General features: G+C 39.3%; 1 pseudogene; it reads left to right on the forward strand.

Moving 5' to 3' along the window:
- Window positions 1–383: 383 nt before the first annotated feature.
- LOC113056489 (probable endonuclease 4) lies at window positions 384–1,251 on the forward strand (annotated as a pseudogene).
- Window positions 1,252–18,955: the final 17,704 nt, after the last annotated feature.

The following is an 18,955-nucleotide window of genomic DNA, read 5'->3' on the forward strand; positions in this document are numbered from 1 at the left end:
GTTATTTGGGAAAAAAAATACTTATTTAATCTTTCGTCTAACCACTGTATAAAATTGATCGATTAATCAGTTATGTTTAAGAACACAGAATGAAATAATAAGAATGTCATTTTTTATTTATTTATTTATTTAATTAATTTTTCTATTTTAATTTTTTATTATTATTATTTTGGTCCCTTGGGTGTCCCCGGATCCAAGTTCGAAGTCTGTAAACTTTAAGTATCACATATTGTTTGAAATATGTGCTTTATGTCAGATCACAAATGTCCTGCCCTTAAATTTAAAGTATTATTAGTGTGTTAGAAAAAAACATTTGCTCTCCAGTTTTTGCTTCATCGTTAGTAATGTTTTCATAAGTACAGATTATCATTAGTGGTGTTTTCATGAGTATAGTTTATTTTTTACGGTGTTTGAACAAGAATGTCTAACCACGTGTTTATTCTTGACTCAGAAAAATATGGCCGCACGAAAATAAAAATAAAAAGTAAAAAAAGGCGAGAAGAAAAGAAAGACGGAGGTAACTGAAACAAAGGAGTTAGAACATTCTGTTGCAGAACCATCAGATGGCAGCAGCAGAGAAGAAAAAATGGCATGGAGAAGGAAGATAAAGCCAAAGAAAAAATACATAGGCGCTCATGTCTCCATATCAGGTGATCAAAGATGTTTTATTCTAAATACAGTGTTTGTGCTGAACACATATCACTTTTACAATAATATGTTTAAGGAAGAATATGGAATGCAGTTAAATCAAGTGTGACCATAGGAGGTCATGCTTTTGCCCTTTTCTTAGGCTCCCAGCGCTCCTGGGCGATACCAGCTCTTGATACAGCAGCTGCAGTTAAATTTCAAGAAGCCTGTGCTCAACATGGCTTTGATCCGATAAAAATCGTGCCACATGGATCTTATTTGATGAACTGCGGTTCCCCCTGTGGAACTGTGCATCCACCAAATCCTGCTTATTTAAAGATGAAGCCACAATGTTGGCATATTTAAAAACAGTTCTGTTGATTTCATCGATGCCCAGTCAACAATTAATACTCTGTTTTTTTATATTGTAATCTTGTAATCCAGATGTGTTCAGTAAGAGCCAGGCCATGCTTGTGGATGAACTGAGTCGCTGCAGTGCACTGGGCCTCAGCCAGTTTAACTTTCACTCTGGAGCTTCTATAGACTCCATCCCAGAGAAATGCATGGAGAACATTGCCCAAGCTATATAACCACGCACACCAACAAACCCCCTGCTATGCTTGATTCCTCCTAGATGCTCCACAGATGTTTTAGTGATAGTTGTTTATGAGTCCTTTGTTTGTCCTGAACCGTTAAACTGTCTAATGTTCTTCAGAAAAATCATCCAGATCCTGCAAATTCTTTGGTTTTCCAGCATCTTTTGCAAATTTGAAATTCTTTTCAGCAGTGACTATATGATTTTGAGATCCATTTTCCACAACTGAGGGACTCATACGCAACTATTACAAAAGGTTCACACGTTCACCGATGCTCCGGAAGGAAAGAAGATGCATTAAGGGCCAGGGGTGAAAACTTTTGAACATTATGCAAATGTGTACATTTTTCTTATTTTGTTGGAATTATACTTACATGTTTCCCCAAAAAATACAAGTTAACTTTACCCTGATCTTCAAATTCAAAAAGTTTTCACCCCCTCATTAATGCATAATGTTTCCTACTTGAGCATATCTGAATTAGTCCCTCAGTTTTCATCAACGTGACCTCTTGAGTAATTAACATTTTGCAGATTCTCCAAGATATGTATTTGATGTTATTCTCTTCAGGGTAGGTTGCGACATTTCACCGTCCAGAGGAGTGAAGAACATGCTTGATGAATTTGACCATGTGGTAGGGCTGCATTATTTGAGAGCCGTTAATTTAAATGGCTCCAAAGGCATGCAACATTAATTTGAACTTATCAGTATAGAGTGCTGCGGGAATTTGGAGGCCAAAACCTAGAAACATGTTAGTATTTAGCAGGTCCTCTTCCATTATTCTTAATGCTATTGTTTTATTGGGGGGTTGAATGCCTGAAATAAGGCTGTGGGTAACACAAGCTCAATACCTTTTGACGTTTCTCCATCTAGAAATACATCACTTATGTGCCCATATGATTAAATTTTTTTTTAAATAAAGCAAATTTGGCTGGCCTACAAAAATATGTCATCACTACAGCACTTTATAATTGCTGTAAGTGTTTGTGCAATTACTTAATTTATATGCAAAACGCTGACAGTGTGACAGGTTTAGCTTAAATGTCACATATTATGTAGCATTGTTCCTTCTTTTGAGATTGTGTAATTTTAAAAAATTAGGCTGCCATCTGGAGCGCCATGAAGACATTGGACGTGTCGTGGCCAAATAGGAATTACTGCTTTCCGAGAAATTGTTAATGAGCCTCGACTGGATAATATCCCTCTGATTCTAGAAACACCTGGTCGGCAAGTTTCAGGTTGGATAAACAAAATTTTTTTTGTGAATTAAATGAACAGGCACCACTGACATGCATTTAATCTGAATCCTCTCTCTGTCTTTGAGTATTCTGAACAGATAGAGCTCCTTTACTTCCTTTGTGAAAAAAGGGGAACAATTAAACATCTGCTTGATGCCAGTTATTATTGATGAAGCATAATACGTATTTCCCTGATTATGACGGCCTGCATCCTGTTAAATGAGCATTTACTGAGGTCTTTATTTAATGAGGTCATCTTTATTGCTGTTCTTATTGTTTACAAATACTGTTTGTATTTGTTTTTTGTCACATTATGACAAATTTTCATTTTTTTTTTTCTTTTAATTAAAAATCAATGCATTTAGTCTTCACACAGATTAAATATATCAACATTTCATAAGACTCTGCCAATCCTGGTGTTATAAATTTGTTTAATGTATTCAAGTAAATGTTTGTAAATTGCTGTATTTGAGTATATTTTCGGATTCTCTGTAGTTTTACTGAGTATCAAAGATATTAGCAACTTTTACTCTCTACTTCTCTACATTTTGTTTGTAAGTATCTGTACTTTTTACTGTACTGCATTGTAATGAGTGCTTCAATTACACATTACATTTTGCATGGCGTCTAGTTTTGACTTTTTAATTTACTTTACTTTACATTATTTTATTTATCCATTATACTGAAGATAACTTTTTGAAGGATTATTGTTTTTTTGTGCAATTTTGAGTATTTCAGTTATATTCCGGTTTTAGAAAATAAACGTGATTGATCTTCTCAGAAAAAAACTCTTTCTTGTTTTTCACTGCCATGTCTCTTTGACTAGTGTATCTTTGAGCCTATATTTAGCATAAGTAAAATACTTAAATACTGTTAAAATCAGTTACTCCAAAACATTTACTCAAGTTTTTTTTGGAATTGGTGGCTTGTAACTTGTAATGGAGTTATTTTCCCTGTAAGGTATCTGTACTTTTACTGAAGTGTCTTTACACCTCTGGTTATAAACAATATTTTGACCATAAGAGAGAATCAGGAACCAGAATATGGACACAAATGTCAGAAAAAGCAACTGTAACCTTGTTCATTGTGTCATGTCTTTTCAATGTTGTAAACATGCAGTCTTGCAACAACACATTTTTGGTAAGGCTGTCGTCTGTAAGAATGAGGAGGACATTTACGCGATGAAATTGGAATTTGGGAAGTTTAGCATGTTTTGCCGAGACTTTTAAAGTAACAGTGGGAAGAAGGTTTTAAAGTGTGAATTTCATACAGGAAGACAGAAGTGCCTTATACTGGAATCCTTTACTCTTTGACAGCCAACAGTAAAAATAATTCAGGGCGTTAATAAACTAAAGGCCAAACCAGGGATTTTGAAACATAATCATAAGAAGTATTTGAATGAATATGTATTGATATCTAATATTTTGCCCCTGATCTGTGTGTTGTTTTGGTTTCTCTTTGTGTCATGCAGGGATAAAACATTTGGTACACATATGGCCCGAAAAAGTTTCCAAGTCTCATTATGAGTTACTTGAACTTTACTTGAAATGAAACAACTAAACTTATTTATTAGACCCTGAGGTTTAAAACTCTGAGAGTCTGATATACTTTGTGAAATACTCAATTCTAGATAAAAAGGGCTATAATATTGTGTAATCATTTATATCCAGACATGCACAATTCAGCTTGCCTTAAAAACAGCTAAAGGCAAAGAAGAACAAACTCCTGCTAATGCTTGGTTGGGCCTTCACATAATCAGATGTTACTGTTTGACCAGTAGTTTACCCCATGTCGCACATTTGTTGGGATCCATCAGAACAAACCTTTTTGGGTTAAAAAAATATTTTAAATCCTTTGAGGTTTTCGTTGGCCACAGTTGCTGAGTGTCCTTAAGAACTGCAAATGCCAATGTTTTGGTAAGTGCATGTAACATTAGGCTTAGCAAAGCCTTACATCAACAGACTGAGAACCTTATGAGCCAGATGAACAAAATCAATGGACCACACAGACTTTTTCTACTGCAATTCTCACAAATCCCAAACCAACTGTAATAACTCTAATTTAGTTCTAGAGTCATGTTCGTCAGCAAGGAAAGCAATGTATTATTTATTTAAAATGTGGAACCACATGAATGTGCATCTTTTTGACTTGCATTCTTCAGCAAACACATTTAATGATTTAACAGTTCAGTTAGTGAAAAGGCTGTGTATGGCTTTGACTGTATCTCCGCTGCTGACCCTTACCGAGGAATTTTCCGGAGTGGTTGCTGGGCATAGAGCCACAGAGTGACAGGCCTTCACACACAGCAGCCCAGCGGCCGCAGGCTCCAGCCTGGTCCTCCAAGAGTCCTGTTGCTATGGTAACCATATAACAACCACATAGTCTGTGCCTGCCAGTGAATATGTACATCCCTGAATTTTAGCTGAAGGATGCAGATGGAAATTTTTGATGGAGTGCTAATGAGACGACAGATCTGAAACTCATGAAAGCATGTCCAGGTCACTTTTTACTCTTTTGTAAAGCACCCAACTAATTGTGATTCCAATAATGCTTCTCCAGTGACCCTCAACCTTCTAGATTCAAATATCTTATATCAATATATATTTCCTCTGGTATTTCTCATGTACTTTTGACAATTATAATTATAAATTATAAATTTTTTTACATATATTTTATTTGATATGTCAAATTCATTAAACGGCTTATTTTGTGATTCTGGAATTCTGGATTTATCAGCATAAATTAAAGGCAGTAACAAATGTTACCATGATGTAAAAAAAATTCATGCATTTTTGCAATAATAGACATTATGTATTCAAATGGATAAACTATATATAATCCATGCACTATTCTTAATTCAATAAACCCCTAACTTTCATAAGACCTTTTTTTTTTGGTGTAAATTGCATTAAAATGATTTGAACAGTAAGAAATTATGAAATGACAAAAACATCTATAATATCTATCTGTGTATGTGTGTGTGATTTTAATTTCTCCACTTTAAAATGCTGCTACTGTATGAAAACACAGATTACTTAGAGTGCCATGCATTATGCCCTCCTTGACACCACAAGGGCAATTACACTGAGATATGTGCACAGACTTCAAATGCACAGGCAAAAGGATCAAAGAGAAACAGACTAGAAACCCCAAGTTTGCTCAGACAGACACAAGCATTTATTTGCAATATACACACGATGCTAATTCTGAAAGAATGACAGGTACGTGAGGATACAATGGTTCATTTGTTTGTTTTAGGAAGCGTACACTTTCATGTGCTTTACTTTGACTATGTGGAAGTCCTTGTCAAGGGCCAGCGGGAAAGATTTCAGATCCTTTTAAGCGTGTGTGTGCATGAGTGGACTCACAAACACATAGAAGGGTCAGAGGTCAACTTGAACATTACTCACAGATCTGACACACACACACACTCTTGACCTGTGTTTTTGTCCTTGGACACACTCTAAAGACAGGCTAAACAATGTAAACAAACACACAGTTATGTAAGCTGTCCTCCCAAGTGTTATCACACCATGCAATTAGATACAGGATTAGGGAATGGTACAATATTTCCCATGCGATCAACAGTAGACCCTTCACATCTCATTGGCCACTTTGACTTCAGGGAACTGTTTGAAGTCACAAAAGTTGATTCTGACACTGTGGGCATTTGTGTGTGTGTTGAGTTTCCTGCTAGCTCAGGTCCAGCCTCACAATTGCCTATTGTCTGGGCTGAGTCACACTTCCTGACAGGGCAGAATTCACGGAAGCAGGGACATAGTCCAAACAAATTCTTTGGGCTACACCTCCACCCCGGTTTAATCGCACCCGCCACTCCAAGGAGCCTTGTGCTAAGAAAAGGCATGTTCCCAACAGGAAGTTAATTAGCATCTGGCTCCTCAGGAAAGCAGGGTGAAGCAGGTGGAGTCGGGAATATGACAGTCATCATGTAATCTACTTAGTGAAAAAAAATATGGATGTGTTTATCTTAATTATGTGTTCAATTAGTCTGTAAGGTCATAAAAATGCTCTATCTTTAGATTTTAGGTTGATTTTAGATGCTAAAAATTCTCTAATAGCCCCGACCCACACATTAAACACCCTATCCTCCATTCAACCCTAGACCCACACACACAAGAAACAAGAAAAAACTCTTTCCTTTTCAGACGGCAACATCTGGCTTTCATAACTCAAGTTAATGCTCCTTCCCAGCTACTAATGGACTTTAAATTGGAGATCTGACCACTGGGCTCTGTGTCTGTGCCTTGGCGCAACAATTAGACAAATATTTGCTTTTAGGGGAAAATTGGAAGGAGAAATATGTGAAAAAAATATGTTAGAGTTTGCGAGCATGACATGTATTGGCAGATGCTTGTATAATTGACAGTCTCTGAAACTCTCCATTGTTCTTGTCAGTCACTTAATACCAAACACACACAAATCCCACAAAGAGTATTCTTCAGAAATGTAAATGATGGAGTAGATCAGGAAATTTGCCATTAAAACAAGACAGACGGGATTCTCTGATAGTTGAGTAATGTTTGGCAAGTAAATAATTCACTGAATGATTCACTGCATGGATTCCAAAATCCTAAATTTAAAGCTCCAAAATAGCAAAAAGAAAATGGACACGTTCTCAACTGCTTGAGTACTTAAGAGGTGGAAACTTCTGATCAAGAAAAATTATTTCCACAAGCTCAGTCAACACAAACCTTCCTATGTGGTTTGTAGTCTGATTAAAATCTGATTTTTAATCATGCTTTTAAGCCTGGTAGTTCATTTATGTCACATAAAGGGGAAAAAAACTTACTTTGGCAAATTTTGACAGAAAAAATAATAATCATTAGAGAAAAGTCCAAATTATGAGATACTAAGTCATAATTAAGAGATAAAAAGTCAAACTTATGATATACTGAGTTTTACGTATGAGATAAGAAAAACCCTGAACTCATGATGAAAAAATTATTATCATAATACAACATTGCAATTTTATTATAATTAATGAAGTGACATTCAGCCAAGTATGGTAACCCATACTCAGAATTTGTGCTGTGCATTTAACCCATCCAAAGTGCACACACACAGCAGTGAACACAAACACACACACACACACACCCGGAGCAGTGGGCAGCCATTTCTCTCTAACCACTAGACTACGACTTCCCCTTATGACTTTTCAAATCATAATTATGACATAATATCTCATAATTCTGGAATTCTTGGGTCAAAAATGGGTTTTCATAGTATGGTTAGGTCAGTTTTTTTGTTATTTGTTGTGTGGTTAGTCATTACGAGGGTTTACTTTTATGAATATATTAAACGTTTTCACATGCCATCCTTTTCCCATTTTTTCTTTGAATTTGTACAGATTTCAGACTGCCCTTATGAAGAACATAAACAACGGTGAAACATCCATTGCTTAAGTTTCTAAGTTTGTGTTGTTACTATAATAAACAATTACACACTAGCAAAAGCGAATGCTCTGGGCATATATATATCGGCAGTTTAAAAAGCTGATCTACATTACAGAACAAAGATTTGTGAACAAAATTATTTGAGAATTGACATGGACACCAAATTGGAGACTTCTGAAAAGATTAAATGGATCGCTTTTTGAAAAGGTTTATTTAACTAACCTGCACTGTCAGAGAAAAAAGGTAAAAACTATTACTGGTTTGGAAACCCTTTGAAGAGGTACATTTTTGTACTGTGTTTACCCCAAAGGGGTGTATATTGCAGAACCTGATTTTACCAAGTGAGACATGTTCCTGGGACAACATCTTTGTTGTCCCTGGAACAACATTGTGATTTACCAATCAGATTTGAAGAACCAGTTTATAAATTTTGTGAAGTTTACGCTTAAAATCAATGTTTGGTGCTTGCACATCAGTGTCATTCATCTATCATTTCCTCTGATTTTAGGGATTACTCATGGTTAAGGTTAGGTTTAGGTGTAGGGATATGGTCAAGAATACATTTTTGGAGTAAAATGTTGTTCCAGGGGCAACAAAATTTGTTGAACTAGGAACACATCTAACTCAGCAAAATAAGTATGTGCGGTGCATATTAGTACTATAAAGGTACATGTTTGTTCTTTTTGAAACGTTATGGCAGCAGTGACAACTTCAGTTCCATCGGTTTTCTAAGAGTGCATGAAGTATAGAAAATATTACCAAAAAGAATATGATACTTGAGTTGGACTTGTCCTTGAAAGACTTGAACTGGACACTTTAAACATATAAACATGCCTGTTATTACCTATAACAGCACAGAGACGTGAAAGAGCATGACTGTTTTGCTTTGTGCAACTGAAGGAATTTAATTTCACACCCAGACAAGAGAAGTCTAACTAAATAGGTCACAATTTTTTGTTACGTCAAGATGTTACTACATCCAGTTTACTACATGGATTAAACAGTTTAAGCATAAAAAAAAACTGAAATGCTGACAGAGTTTAAATCCTTGGCAGGCTTTGTAACCTATGCAAAAGTAATTTCCTGAGGAGAAGTCCTTTTTCACCAGGAACATTTTTTATTTTGTTTTACTGTTGCCCTTTCCCCAGCCTCCACCTCCCTTCCTTAACCTCCACTACTTTAAAGTGCTCTTGATCCTTATCCTTACACTGCACAATCCTTGAAACCTGATAGTGATATCTTGTCTTTCAAATGCATTTTTACATGTAGGATTTAACCAAAGCCTTGTCACACTGATCCAGCAAGATATCATTGATATTGACATCTAATGGTATTTTGCTGTAAGCAAGAAACACAGTCCCAGTCACACGGACAAAACACTGGGCAAAAAGATCCATCATCCAAGATGTAGATAGGTTTGTTTCTTCGTCGAAATAGATATAGCATTACATCATTTACTCACCAATGGATCTTCTGCAGTGAATGGGTGCCGTCAGAATGAGAGTCCAAATATCTGCTAAAAACATTACAGTGACTCAAAGCATGACAGAGGATGGACTTTTTTACCGGATGAAGGGTTTTTATGGATTGTGGATTATGGACACATATTTTGGTCAGAAGCAATGGTTTAAAGTTAAAATATATCAATGATGGATTTGTGTTATAGCAAACACGCATATTTCATTTCACAAGATGGCAACTGATGGACTAGATTTACATTTTACTTTATCCAAAAAAAAAACAATTGCTTTATATGTCAGAGGTTGCACGCCCCTGGAGCAACTAAGGGTTAAGTGTGTTGTTCAGGGACACATTGGCGTCTCACAGTGGATTCGAACCCAGGTCTCTCACACCAAAGACATGTGACTTATCCACTGCACCAGCTGTTGGGACTGTCATTCTGCCGGCACCCATTCGCTGCAGAAGATCCATTGGTGAGTGAGCAATGTAATGCTAAATTTCTCCAAATCTGTTTCTGTGAAGTAACTAAATCATCTTGAATGGCCTGGGGGCAAGAACATTTTCAGCAAATTTAAATTTTGGGGTAAACTATTCCCTTAAAGACATAAGTCTCTCGTCAAGCTATCCTCATGGAAATAGGATGATCAGTATCTCTACAAAGAGATGATGGCCTAGACTAAACACAGAGAAGAGTGATATTGGTAAGAGGAGCGGATGCAAGAAGAAACACTTTTAAATCAGTGCAACTCAAGAACAGGATGAGACTGAAGTGAGTTTTGAATACAAAATATGTCAACAGTCAAAAAGGAAATAAACAAAAAGGCCAAAGCACAAAATAAAACTTAAAGCACAGGAGGGAGGAAACTCTGATAAAATTAGACTTGTAGCAATGTATACTGTACATACACTCAGTTACAAGCTTATCTTGCTTTTTTTTAATAATCACCTCACTATCAATAATAAGCATCAAGTGTAGGAAAAAAAGAATCACATTGTTTTCTCAAAGGCATTTGTCATCATCAGATCATGTGTGAACATAGCTTTAAATGTTTAAATGACTTTGTGACCTGTTTGAAGCTATCAAGCAAAACATGATATTACAAACTTCAACACTTGCTATTTGTTAACCCAGAGTTCATTATGAGGAAGCATAGAGGAAAACCAACCCCAGGACATCGCTCAAATCTGAGCTCTGTAAACATTGCCATAATAAGCTAAAAATAGTCTGCTGGATCCGTTCCCTTTTTGGCACTGATCTCAAGACAGCAGTTTCTACATCATCATGGGAGACTGTAGGAAGAAAGCAGGAAGACAAAACACATGGATGTGGTAGACACATAGGGTAGCAACTTACAGCTATTTATTTAATTAAGGCCCAAGCCATGGGCGCAAGGTACTATTGTTCTTCTAAAAAAAAAAAAGTTTCTTTTTTTTTCACGTTTTTTGAGGTGAATTAATGCATACTCCTTCTAGGAGAATGCTGCAATTCACAACAAACTTTGTCAACATGATGCCAAGATACTGAAGATTAGCATTGCATTGTGAACGGATTTTGGATATGTAGAAAGGTGTCGCCATGGGTTTTTAGAAAATCACAGTAAATAAGATAACAGTTATTTTCTTATAACTTTAAAGTGCATTATCCAAACTCTTTAAAAAAAATTACATATGGAGAACAAGTAATTCTGAGGAAACATGCTTAGTTTTGTAAATTGTAAATCCTCAGGGGCCAGCTGAAAATTAAAAAATATCAGACATTTCAGCTGACAGATGAAGGCTTTAATACTAAGGATGTCCAATATATGAAGCCATATGATTAGAAATATTTTAAGCCTAATTTTGTTCAGCTCAATCTCCATCTATTAGTATGACAAATACATGCATAGGATCAGTTGATATGTACTGTACTGTTAGTATACTTTTACATAGTTATTTTAGAAATCCTTATAGAGCATTAACTTTCAACACACACACACATCAAACACACCTGCCTTTAATTTTTAAGTGATCCTGAAGTCCTTAATTAGTTGCTTCAGGTGTGTTTGATTAGGATTGGAGCTGAACTTTGCAGGACGATCGATTGCCAGGAGCAGGGTTGGTTACCCCTGTTATAAATCATTAAAAGTTTGATATATCAATCAATCAATCAATCAATCACCTTTATTTATATAGTGCTTTAAACAAAATACATTGCGCCAAAGCACTGAACAACATTCATTTGGAAAACAGTGTCTCAATAATGCAAAATGATAGTTAAAGGCAGTTCATCATTGAATTCATTGATGTCATCTCTGTTCAGTTGAAATAGTGTCTGTTTTAATTTGCAATCAAGTCAACGATATCGCTGTAGATGAAGTGACCCCAACTAAGCAAGCCAGAGGCGACAGCGGCAAGGAACCGAAACTCCATCGGTGACAGAATGGAGAAAAAAACCTTGGGAGAAACCAGGCTCAGTTGGGGGGCCAGTTCTCCTCTGACCAGACGAAACCAGTAGTTCAATTCCAGACTGCAGCAAAGTCAGATTGTGCAGAAGAATCATCTGTTTCCTGTGGTCTTGTCCTGGTGCTCCTCTGAGACAAGGTCTTTACAGGGGATCTGTATCTGGGGCTCTAGTTGTCCTGGTCTCCGCTGTCTTTCAGGGCAGTAGAGGTCCTTTCTAGGTGCTGATCCACCATCTGGTCTGGATACGTACTGGATCCGGGTGACTGCAGTGACCCTCTGATCTGGACACAGACTGGATCTGGTGGCCACGGTGACCTCGGAACAAGAGAGAAACAGACAAATATTAGCGTAGATGCCATTCTTCTAATGATGTAGAAAGTACGGTGTTATGTGAAGTGTTCCGGTTCCAGTTTACCTAATTAATGCAGCCTAAAAATCCTTACGGATTTGGATATTAAAAGCATATTAGTATGTTATGTGTATGCCAGGTTAAAGAGATGGGTCTTTAATCTAGATTTAAACTGCAAGAGTGTGTCTGCCTCCCGAACAATGTTAGGTAGGTTATTCCAGAGTTTAGGCGCCAAATAGGAAAAGGATCTGCCGCCCGCAGTTGATTTTGATATTCTAGGTATTATCAAATTGCCTGAGTTTTGAGAACGTAGCGGACGTAGAGGAGTATAATGTAAAAGGAGCTCATTCAAATACTGAGGTGCTAAACCATTCAGGGCTTTATAAGTAATAAGCAATATTTTAAAATCTATACGATGTTTGATAGGGAGCCAGTGCAGTGTGGACAGGACCGGGCTAATATGGTCATACTTCCTGGTTCTAGTAAGAACTCTTGCTGCTGCATTTTGGACTAGCTGTAGTTTGTTTACCAAGCGTGCAGAACAACCACCCAATAAAGCATTACAGTAGTCTAACCTTGAAGTCATAAATGCATGGATTAACATTTCTGCATTTGACATTGAGAGCATAGGCCGTAATTTAGATATATTTTTGAGATGGAAAAATGCAGTTTTACAAATGCTAGAAACGTGGCTTTCTAAGGAAAGATTGCGATCAAGTAGCACACCTAGGTTCCTAACTGATGACGAAGAATTGACAGAGCAACCATCAAGTCTTAGACAGTGTTCTAGGTTATTACAAGTAGAGTTTTTAGGCCCTATGATTAACACCTCTGTTTTTTCTGAATTTAGCAGTAAGAAATTACTCGTCATCCAATTTTTTATATCGACTATGCATTCCATTAGTTTTTCAAATTGGTGTGTTTCACCGGGCTGTGAGGAAATATAGAGCTGCGTATCATCAGCATAACAGTGAAAGCTAACACCATGTTTCCTGATGATATCTCCCAAGGGTAACATATAAAGCGTGAAGAGTAGCGGCCCTAGAACTGAGCCTTGAGGTACTCCATACTGCACTTGTGATCGATATGATACATCTTCATTCACTGCTACGAACTGATGGCGGTCATATAAGTACGATTTAAACCATGCTAATGCACTTCCACTGATGCCAACAAAGTGTTCAAGTCTATGCAAAAGAATGTTGTGGTCAATTGTGTCAAACGCAGCACTAAGATCCAATAAAACTAATAGAGAGATACACCCACGATCAGATGATAAGAGAAGATCATTTGTAACTCTAAGGAGAGCAGTCTCAGTACTATGATACGGTCTAAATCCTGACTGGAAATCCTCACATATACCATTTTTCTCTAAGAAGGAATATAATTGGGAGGATACCACCTTTTCTAGTATCTTGGACAGAAAAGGGAGATTCGAGATTGGTCTATAATTAACTAGTTCTCTGGGGTCAAGTTGTGGCTTTTTTATGAGAGGCTTAATAACAGCCAGTTTGAAGGTTTTGGGGACATGTCCTAATAACAATGAGGAATTAATAATAGTCAGAAGAGGACCTATGACTTCTGGAAGCACCTCTTTTAAGAGCTTAGATGGTATAGGGTCTAACATACATGTTGTAAGTTTAGATGATTTAACAAGTTTATACAATTCTTCCTCTCCTATAGTAGAGAATGAGTGGAACTGTTCCTCAGGGGGTCTATAGTGCACTGTCTGATGCGAAACTGTAGCTGACGGCTGAATGGTTGCAATTTTATCTCTAATAGTATCAATTTTAGAAGTAAAGTAGTTCATAAAGTCATTACTGCTGTGGTGTTGGGAAATGTCAACACTTGTTGAGGCTTTATTTTTCGTTAATTTAGCCACTGTATTGAATAAATACCTGGGGTTATGTTTGTTTTCTTCTAAAAGAGAAGAAAAGTAATCAGATCTAGCAGTTTTTAATGCTTTTCGGTAGGATATGCTACTTTCCCGCCAAGCAATACGAAATACCTCTAGTTTTGTTTTCCTCCAGCTGCGCTCCATTTTTCGGGCTGCTCTCTTTAGGGTGCGAGTATGCTCATTATACCATGGTGTCAAACTGTTTTCCTTAACCTTTCTTAACCGTAAAGGAGCAACTGTATTTAAAGTGCTAGAAAAGAGAGAGTCCATAGTTTCTGTTACATCATCAAGTTGTTCTGAGGTTTTGGATATGCTAAGGAATTCGGATACATCAGGAAGATAACTTAAAAAGCTGTCTTTTGTGGTAGAAGTGATGGTTCTTCGATACTTGTAACAAGAAGTAGAATTTACAATTTTGGCTATATGAAGTTTACACAGAACTAAATAATGATCTGAGATATCATCACTTGGCTGAATAATTTCAACACTATCAACATCAATTCCATGTGACAGTATTAAATCTAGAGTATGATTTCGACAATGAGTAGGTCCCATATCCTAACCTCTCTCACGCAAAGGATAATACATCTTTAAGCCTGATCGTTTACTTCACAGTTAAATTAGTTAGATAGACAAATAAATACATAAAATAAGTTAATGTGTACTCAAATGGTAATGTGGTTTCATATAATTACTTTACAAATGCTTATAGGTCATTATAGGGGTCATACGGCTTAGCTAAAAATAAGATTATTTTGTGTATTTGGTTTAATGCAATGTGTTTACGTGGTTTAAGGTTACAAAACACATTATTTTCCACATAGTGTGCATGATTTGGTTCTCTATGCCCCGCCTTTCTAAAGTGCATTGATTTTTACAAAGCTCATCGTTCTGAAAAGCGAGGTGTATGCTGATTGGCCAGCTATTCAGTGTTTTGTGATTGGCCAAATGCCTCAAACATATGTCGGAAATGTTATGGCCATTACCATACTGTGATGCGTGACATGACAAAAACAATTAAACCCATTACAAATGAGGCTCTGTGACGGCTGGTGAAAGACAGTCCGGAAACAAATGCGAGTTAACAGGATTTAATGAAATGAAGACAAGTAGAACAATGATACACAAAGACGATGGGACGATAACACTCCAGGGAGACGGTGGTTGGTGAGAAATCCGGCCTGAGGTGGAGTGTAGGTGGGAAGTCCGGGTCTTGGTGGCGTGAGGCAGCAGGAGAGAGTGGCACAGGAACTGCGGGGAATAGAGCCGAAGGTAAGTGTCCGTGGCTGAGTGATCGTGCGGAGAGTGGATGAGGTTCTAGGAAAAAACACAGACATCCAAACACAAACTAACACTTTAACCAGACGGGGGTAACACAACGACATGAAACAACGATCTCACAAACACAAGACGTGAGACAAGCCATATATATAGGAGATGAGTAATGAGTGGCAGCTGTTGCTGATACAATTAACGGAGACGCCCACAACTAATCAGTGCAAATGCAGAACACACAGAATTCACCACAAAGTGTAAACAACCCGAGATCACAGTTTACCAACCGTGACAGTACCCCCCCCTCTAAGAACTCCTCCTGGAGTTCCCAGAAGGGCCTACCTGCTGATTGAATTCATCAATAAGGGAGTGATCCAATATGTCCCTAGCAGGTACCCAACTCCTCTCCTCCGGACCGTAACCTTCCCAGTCCACCAGATACTGGAATCCTCGTCCCCTCCGTCTCGAGTCCAGAATACGATTAACCGAATATGCTGGTTCCCCTTCTACGAGACGCGGCGGCGGGGGAACCGGAGTAGGCGGATTAATACGTGCATAAAACACGGGTTTAATTTTGGACACATGAAAGGCGGGGTGTATCCTCTTGTACGCAGGAGGTAGTTTGAGGCGGACTGTCACCGGACTAATGATCTTGGTGATAGTGAACGGGCCGATAAATTTGGGAGCTAATTTGTTAGAAACGGATCGCAATGGAATGTTACTGGTAGAAAGCCACACTTTTTGACCCACGACGTAGACGGGAGGCTTTGACCGGTGGCGATCGGCCTTGGCCTTAGTGCGCTCCCTCACCCGGAGCAGAGTCTCACGGGCTCTGGTCCAGGTGCGGTGGCACCTCTGGACAAACGCGTGAGCGGAGGGGACCGTGACTTCAGATTCCAGACTGGGAAATGCTGGTGGCTGGTACCCTACACTACACTGGAACGGAGAGAGGCCCGTAGCAGACACTGGCAACGAATTGTGGGCGTACTCCACCATAGAGAGTTGTTGACTCCAGGAAGAAGGATTCTTGGAGACCAAACATCTCAATGTCCTCTCTAAATCTTGGTTGGCTCGCTCAGACTGTCCGTTGCTTTGGGGATGATAACCCGACGACAAGCTAACTGACGCTCCTAATAACTTGCAAAATTCTCTCCAAAATTTGGATATAAACTGGGATCCCCTGTCTGAGACCATGTCTACCGAGAGGCCATGAAGCCGAAAGACGTGATCTAACACAGTAACCGCTGTCTCCTTGGCTGTAGGTAATTTGGACAAGGGAATGAAATGTGCCGCCTTCGAGAACCGGTCCACTACAGTCAAAACGACTGTCATGCCATTAGAGGGCGGGAGGGCGGTAACAAAATCTAGAGCGATATGTGACCAGGGTCTCGAAGGGACAAACAGCGGTTGAAGGAGCCCATCAGGAGGTCGGTTAGATGACTTACCACTGGCACACACTGAGCAAGCCAAAACAAAATCGCGGACGTCGCGAGCCATACGTGGCCACCAGAATCGTTGTCTAACCAACCCATTAGTTCTACTTATCCCTGGATGACAAGCCATGTTGGAACAATGACCCCACCGGACAACTTCGGACCTTAACTCCTCCGGCACAAATAAGCGGTTCGGTGGGCAACCGGACGGAGGCGTTACCCCTTCTAAGGCCGTCTTGACCTTCGACTCGACCTCCCATACGAGTGCTGAGACAACTAATCTCTCAGGCAAAATACACTCAGGAGTAACGGGACGGGCGGAGGGATCAAAAAGACGTGACAAAGAATCGGGTTTAACATTCTTGGAACCCGGGTGGTACGATAGGGTAAAATCAAAACGAACGAAAAAAAGTGCCCACCGAGCCTGCCTGGAATTGAGTCTTTTAGCAGTTCTAATGTATTCTAAATTCTTATGATCGGTCCAAACAATAAAGGGAACCCCTGAACCCTCTAACCAGTGGCGCCACTCCTCCAACGCTAATTTGACCGCCAACAACTCTCTATTGCCAATGTCATAATTACGTTCGGCAGGAGATAATCGATGAGAGAAAAACGCGCAAGGGTGGACCTTATCGTCTGAAGCAGCACGTTGGGACAACACTGCTCCTACCCCCACTTCTGATGCATCGACCTCCACCACGAACTGCCGTGTGGGATCAGGGGCGATAAGGATGGGAGCCGAAACAAAGCGGCTCTTTAGGTTGGAAAACGCAGTTTCAGCTGCGTCAGACCACCTGAACGGAGTACTGGGGGAAGTCAAGGCTGTCAGAGGTGAGGCTAGTTGGCTGTAATTACGAATAAAACGCCGATAGAAATTGGCGAACCCCAGAAACCGCTGTAGGGCCTTACGGGAATCTGGAGATGGCCAATCTATCACAGCCTTTACCTTGTCAGGGTCCATTCGTATTCCCTCAGACGACACGATAAACCCTAGGAAGGGGACCGACTGTGCATGGAATACGCACTTCTCCGCCTTGACAAAAAGCCCATTCTCTAGTAACCTCTGGAGCACTCGTCTGACATGTTGGACATGTTCCTGGAGAGATGAAGAAAAAATCAGTATGTCATCCAGGTAAACATATATAAACTGATCTACCATATCTCTCAACACGTCATTTACGAGTGCTTGGAAAACCCCGGGCGAGTTGGAAAGCCCGAACGGCATAACCAAATATTCAAAATGCCCTCTAGGGGTATTAAAGGCAGTTTTCCATTCATCCCCCTTCCTGATGCGGACCAAATGATAAGCGTTACGTAAATCCAATTTTGTGAATACCGATGCTCCCTGCAACCTCTCGAAAGCTGAAGACATGAGTGGTAATGGATAAGTATTCTTAATAGTAATGTTGTTCAGCTCCCGGTAATCAATACAAGGTCGCAGAGAACCATCCTTCTTACCCACAAAAAAGAACCCCGCCCCCGCTGGAGATGAGGAAGGACGGATGAATCCAGAGTCAAGGGAATCAGAAATGTATTTCTCCATGGCCTCCCTCTCAGGAATAGAAAGAGAGTATAACTTGCCTTTAGGCGGAGATTTACCTGACACTAAGTCTATGGCACAGTCGTAGGGACGATGCGGAGGAAGAGAAGCAGCCCGGGACTTACTGAACACTTCCTTCAGGTCCAGATACTCTACGGGCACGTTTGGCAACGCCATGATCTCCTTCTGAAAGACAGACACAGGAACAACAGGACAGGCAGAAACCAAACAAGACTCATGACAACTTTCACTCCACAATGTGATAGTGTTCGAACCCCATTCCACTCGTGGATTATGTTTGGACAACCAGGGGTGACCTAAAACAATGGGAGCAACAGGGGAGTCCATGAGAAAAAAGGATATAGTTTCTTGATGATTGCCGGATGTGATGAGTGTGATGGGTTCAGTATGATGGGTGACAGGAGGCAGTTCCTGGCCGTTGAGTGCGGTGACATGGATGGGGAGAGACACAGGAAGGACAGGAATGTTCAGGTGATGTGCAAGTGAAGAATCAATGAAATTACCTTCGGCTCCAGAGTCCAGAAGAGCTTGGCATTCATGATGTTGATTCCTCCACCGCAGTTTCACCGGAAGGAGGGTCGAGGATGTGGGTGAGGACTTCTCGGCGGAGATCCCACCCGATAGTAGCCTCAGGTTTACTATCGGGCTGACTCTTTTACCGGGCA

The sequence above is a fragment of the Carassius auratus genome, chromosome 37 (assembly GCF_003368295.1).
Source record: "Carassius auratus strain Wakin chromosome 37, ASM336829v1, whole genome shotgun sequence".
Classification (NCBI taxonomy): Eukaryota; Metazoa; Chordata; class Actinopteri; order Cypriniformes; family Cyprinidae; genus Carassius; species Carassius auratus.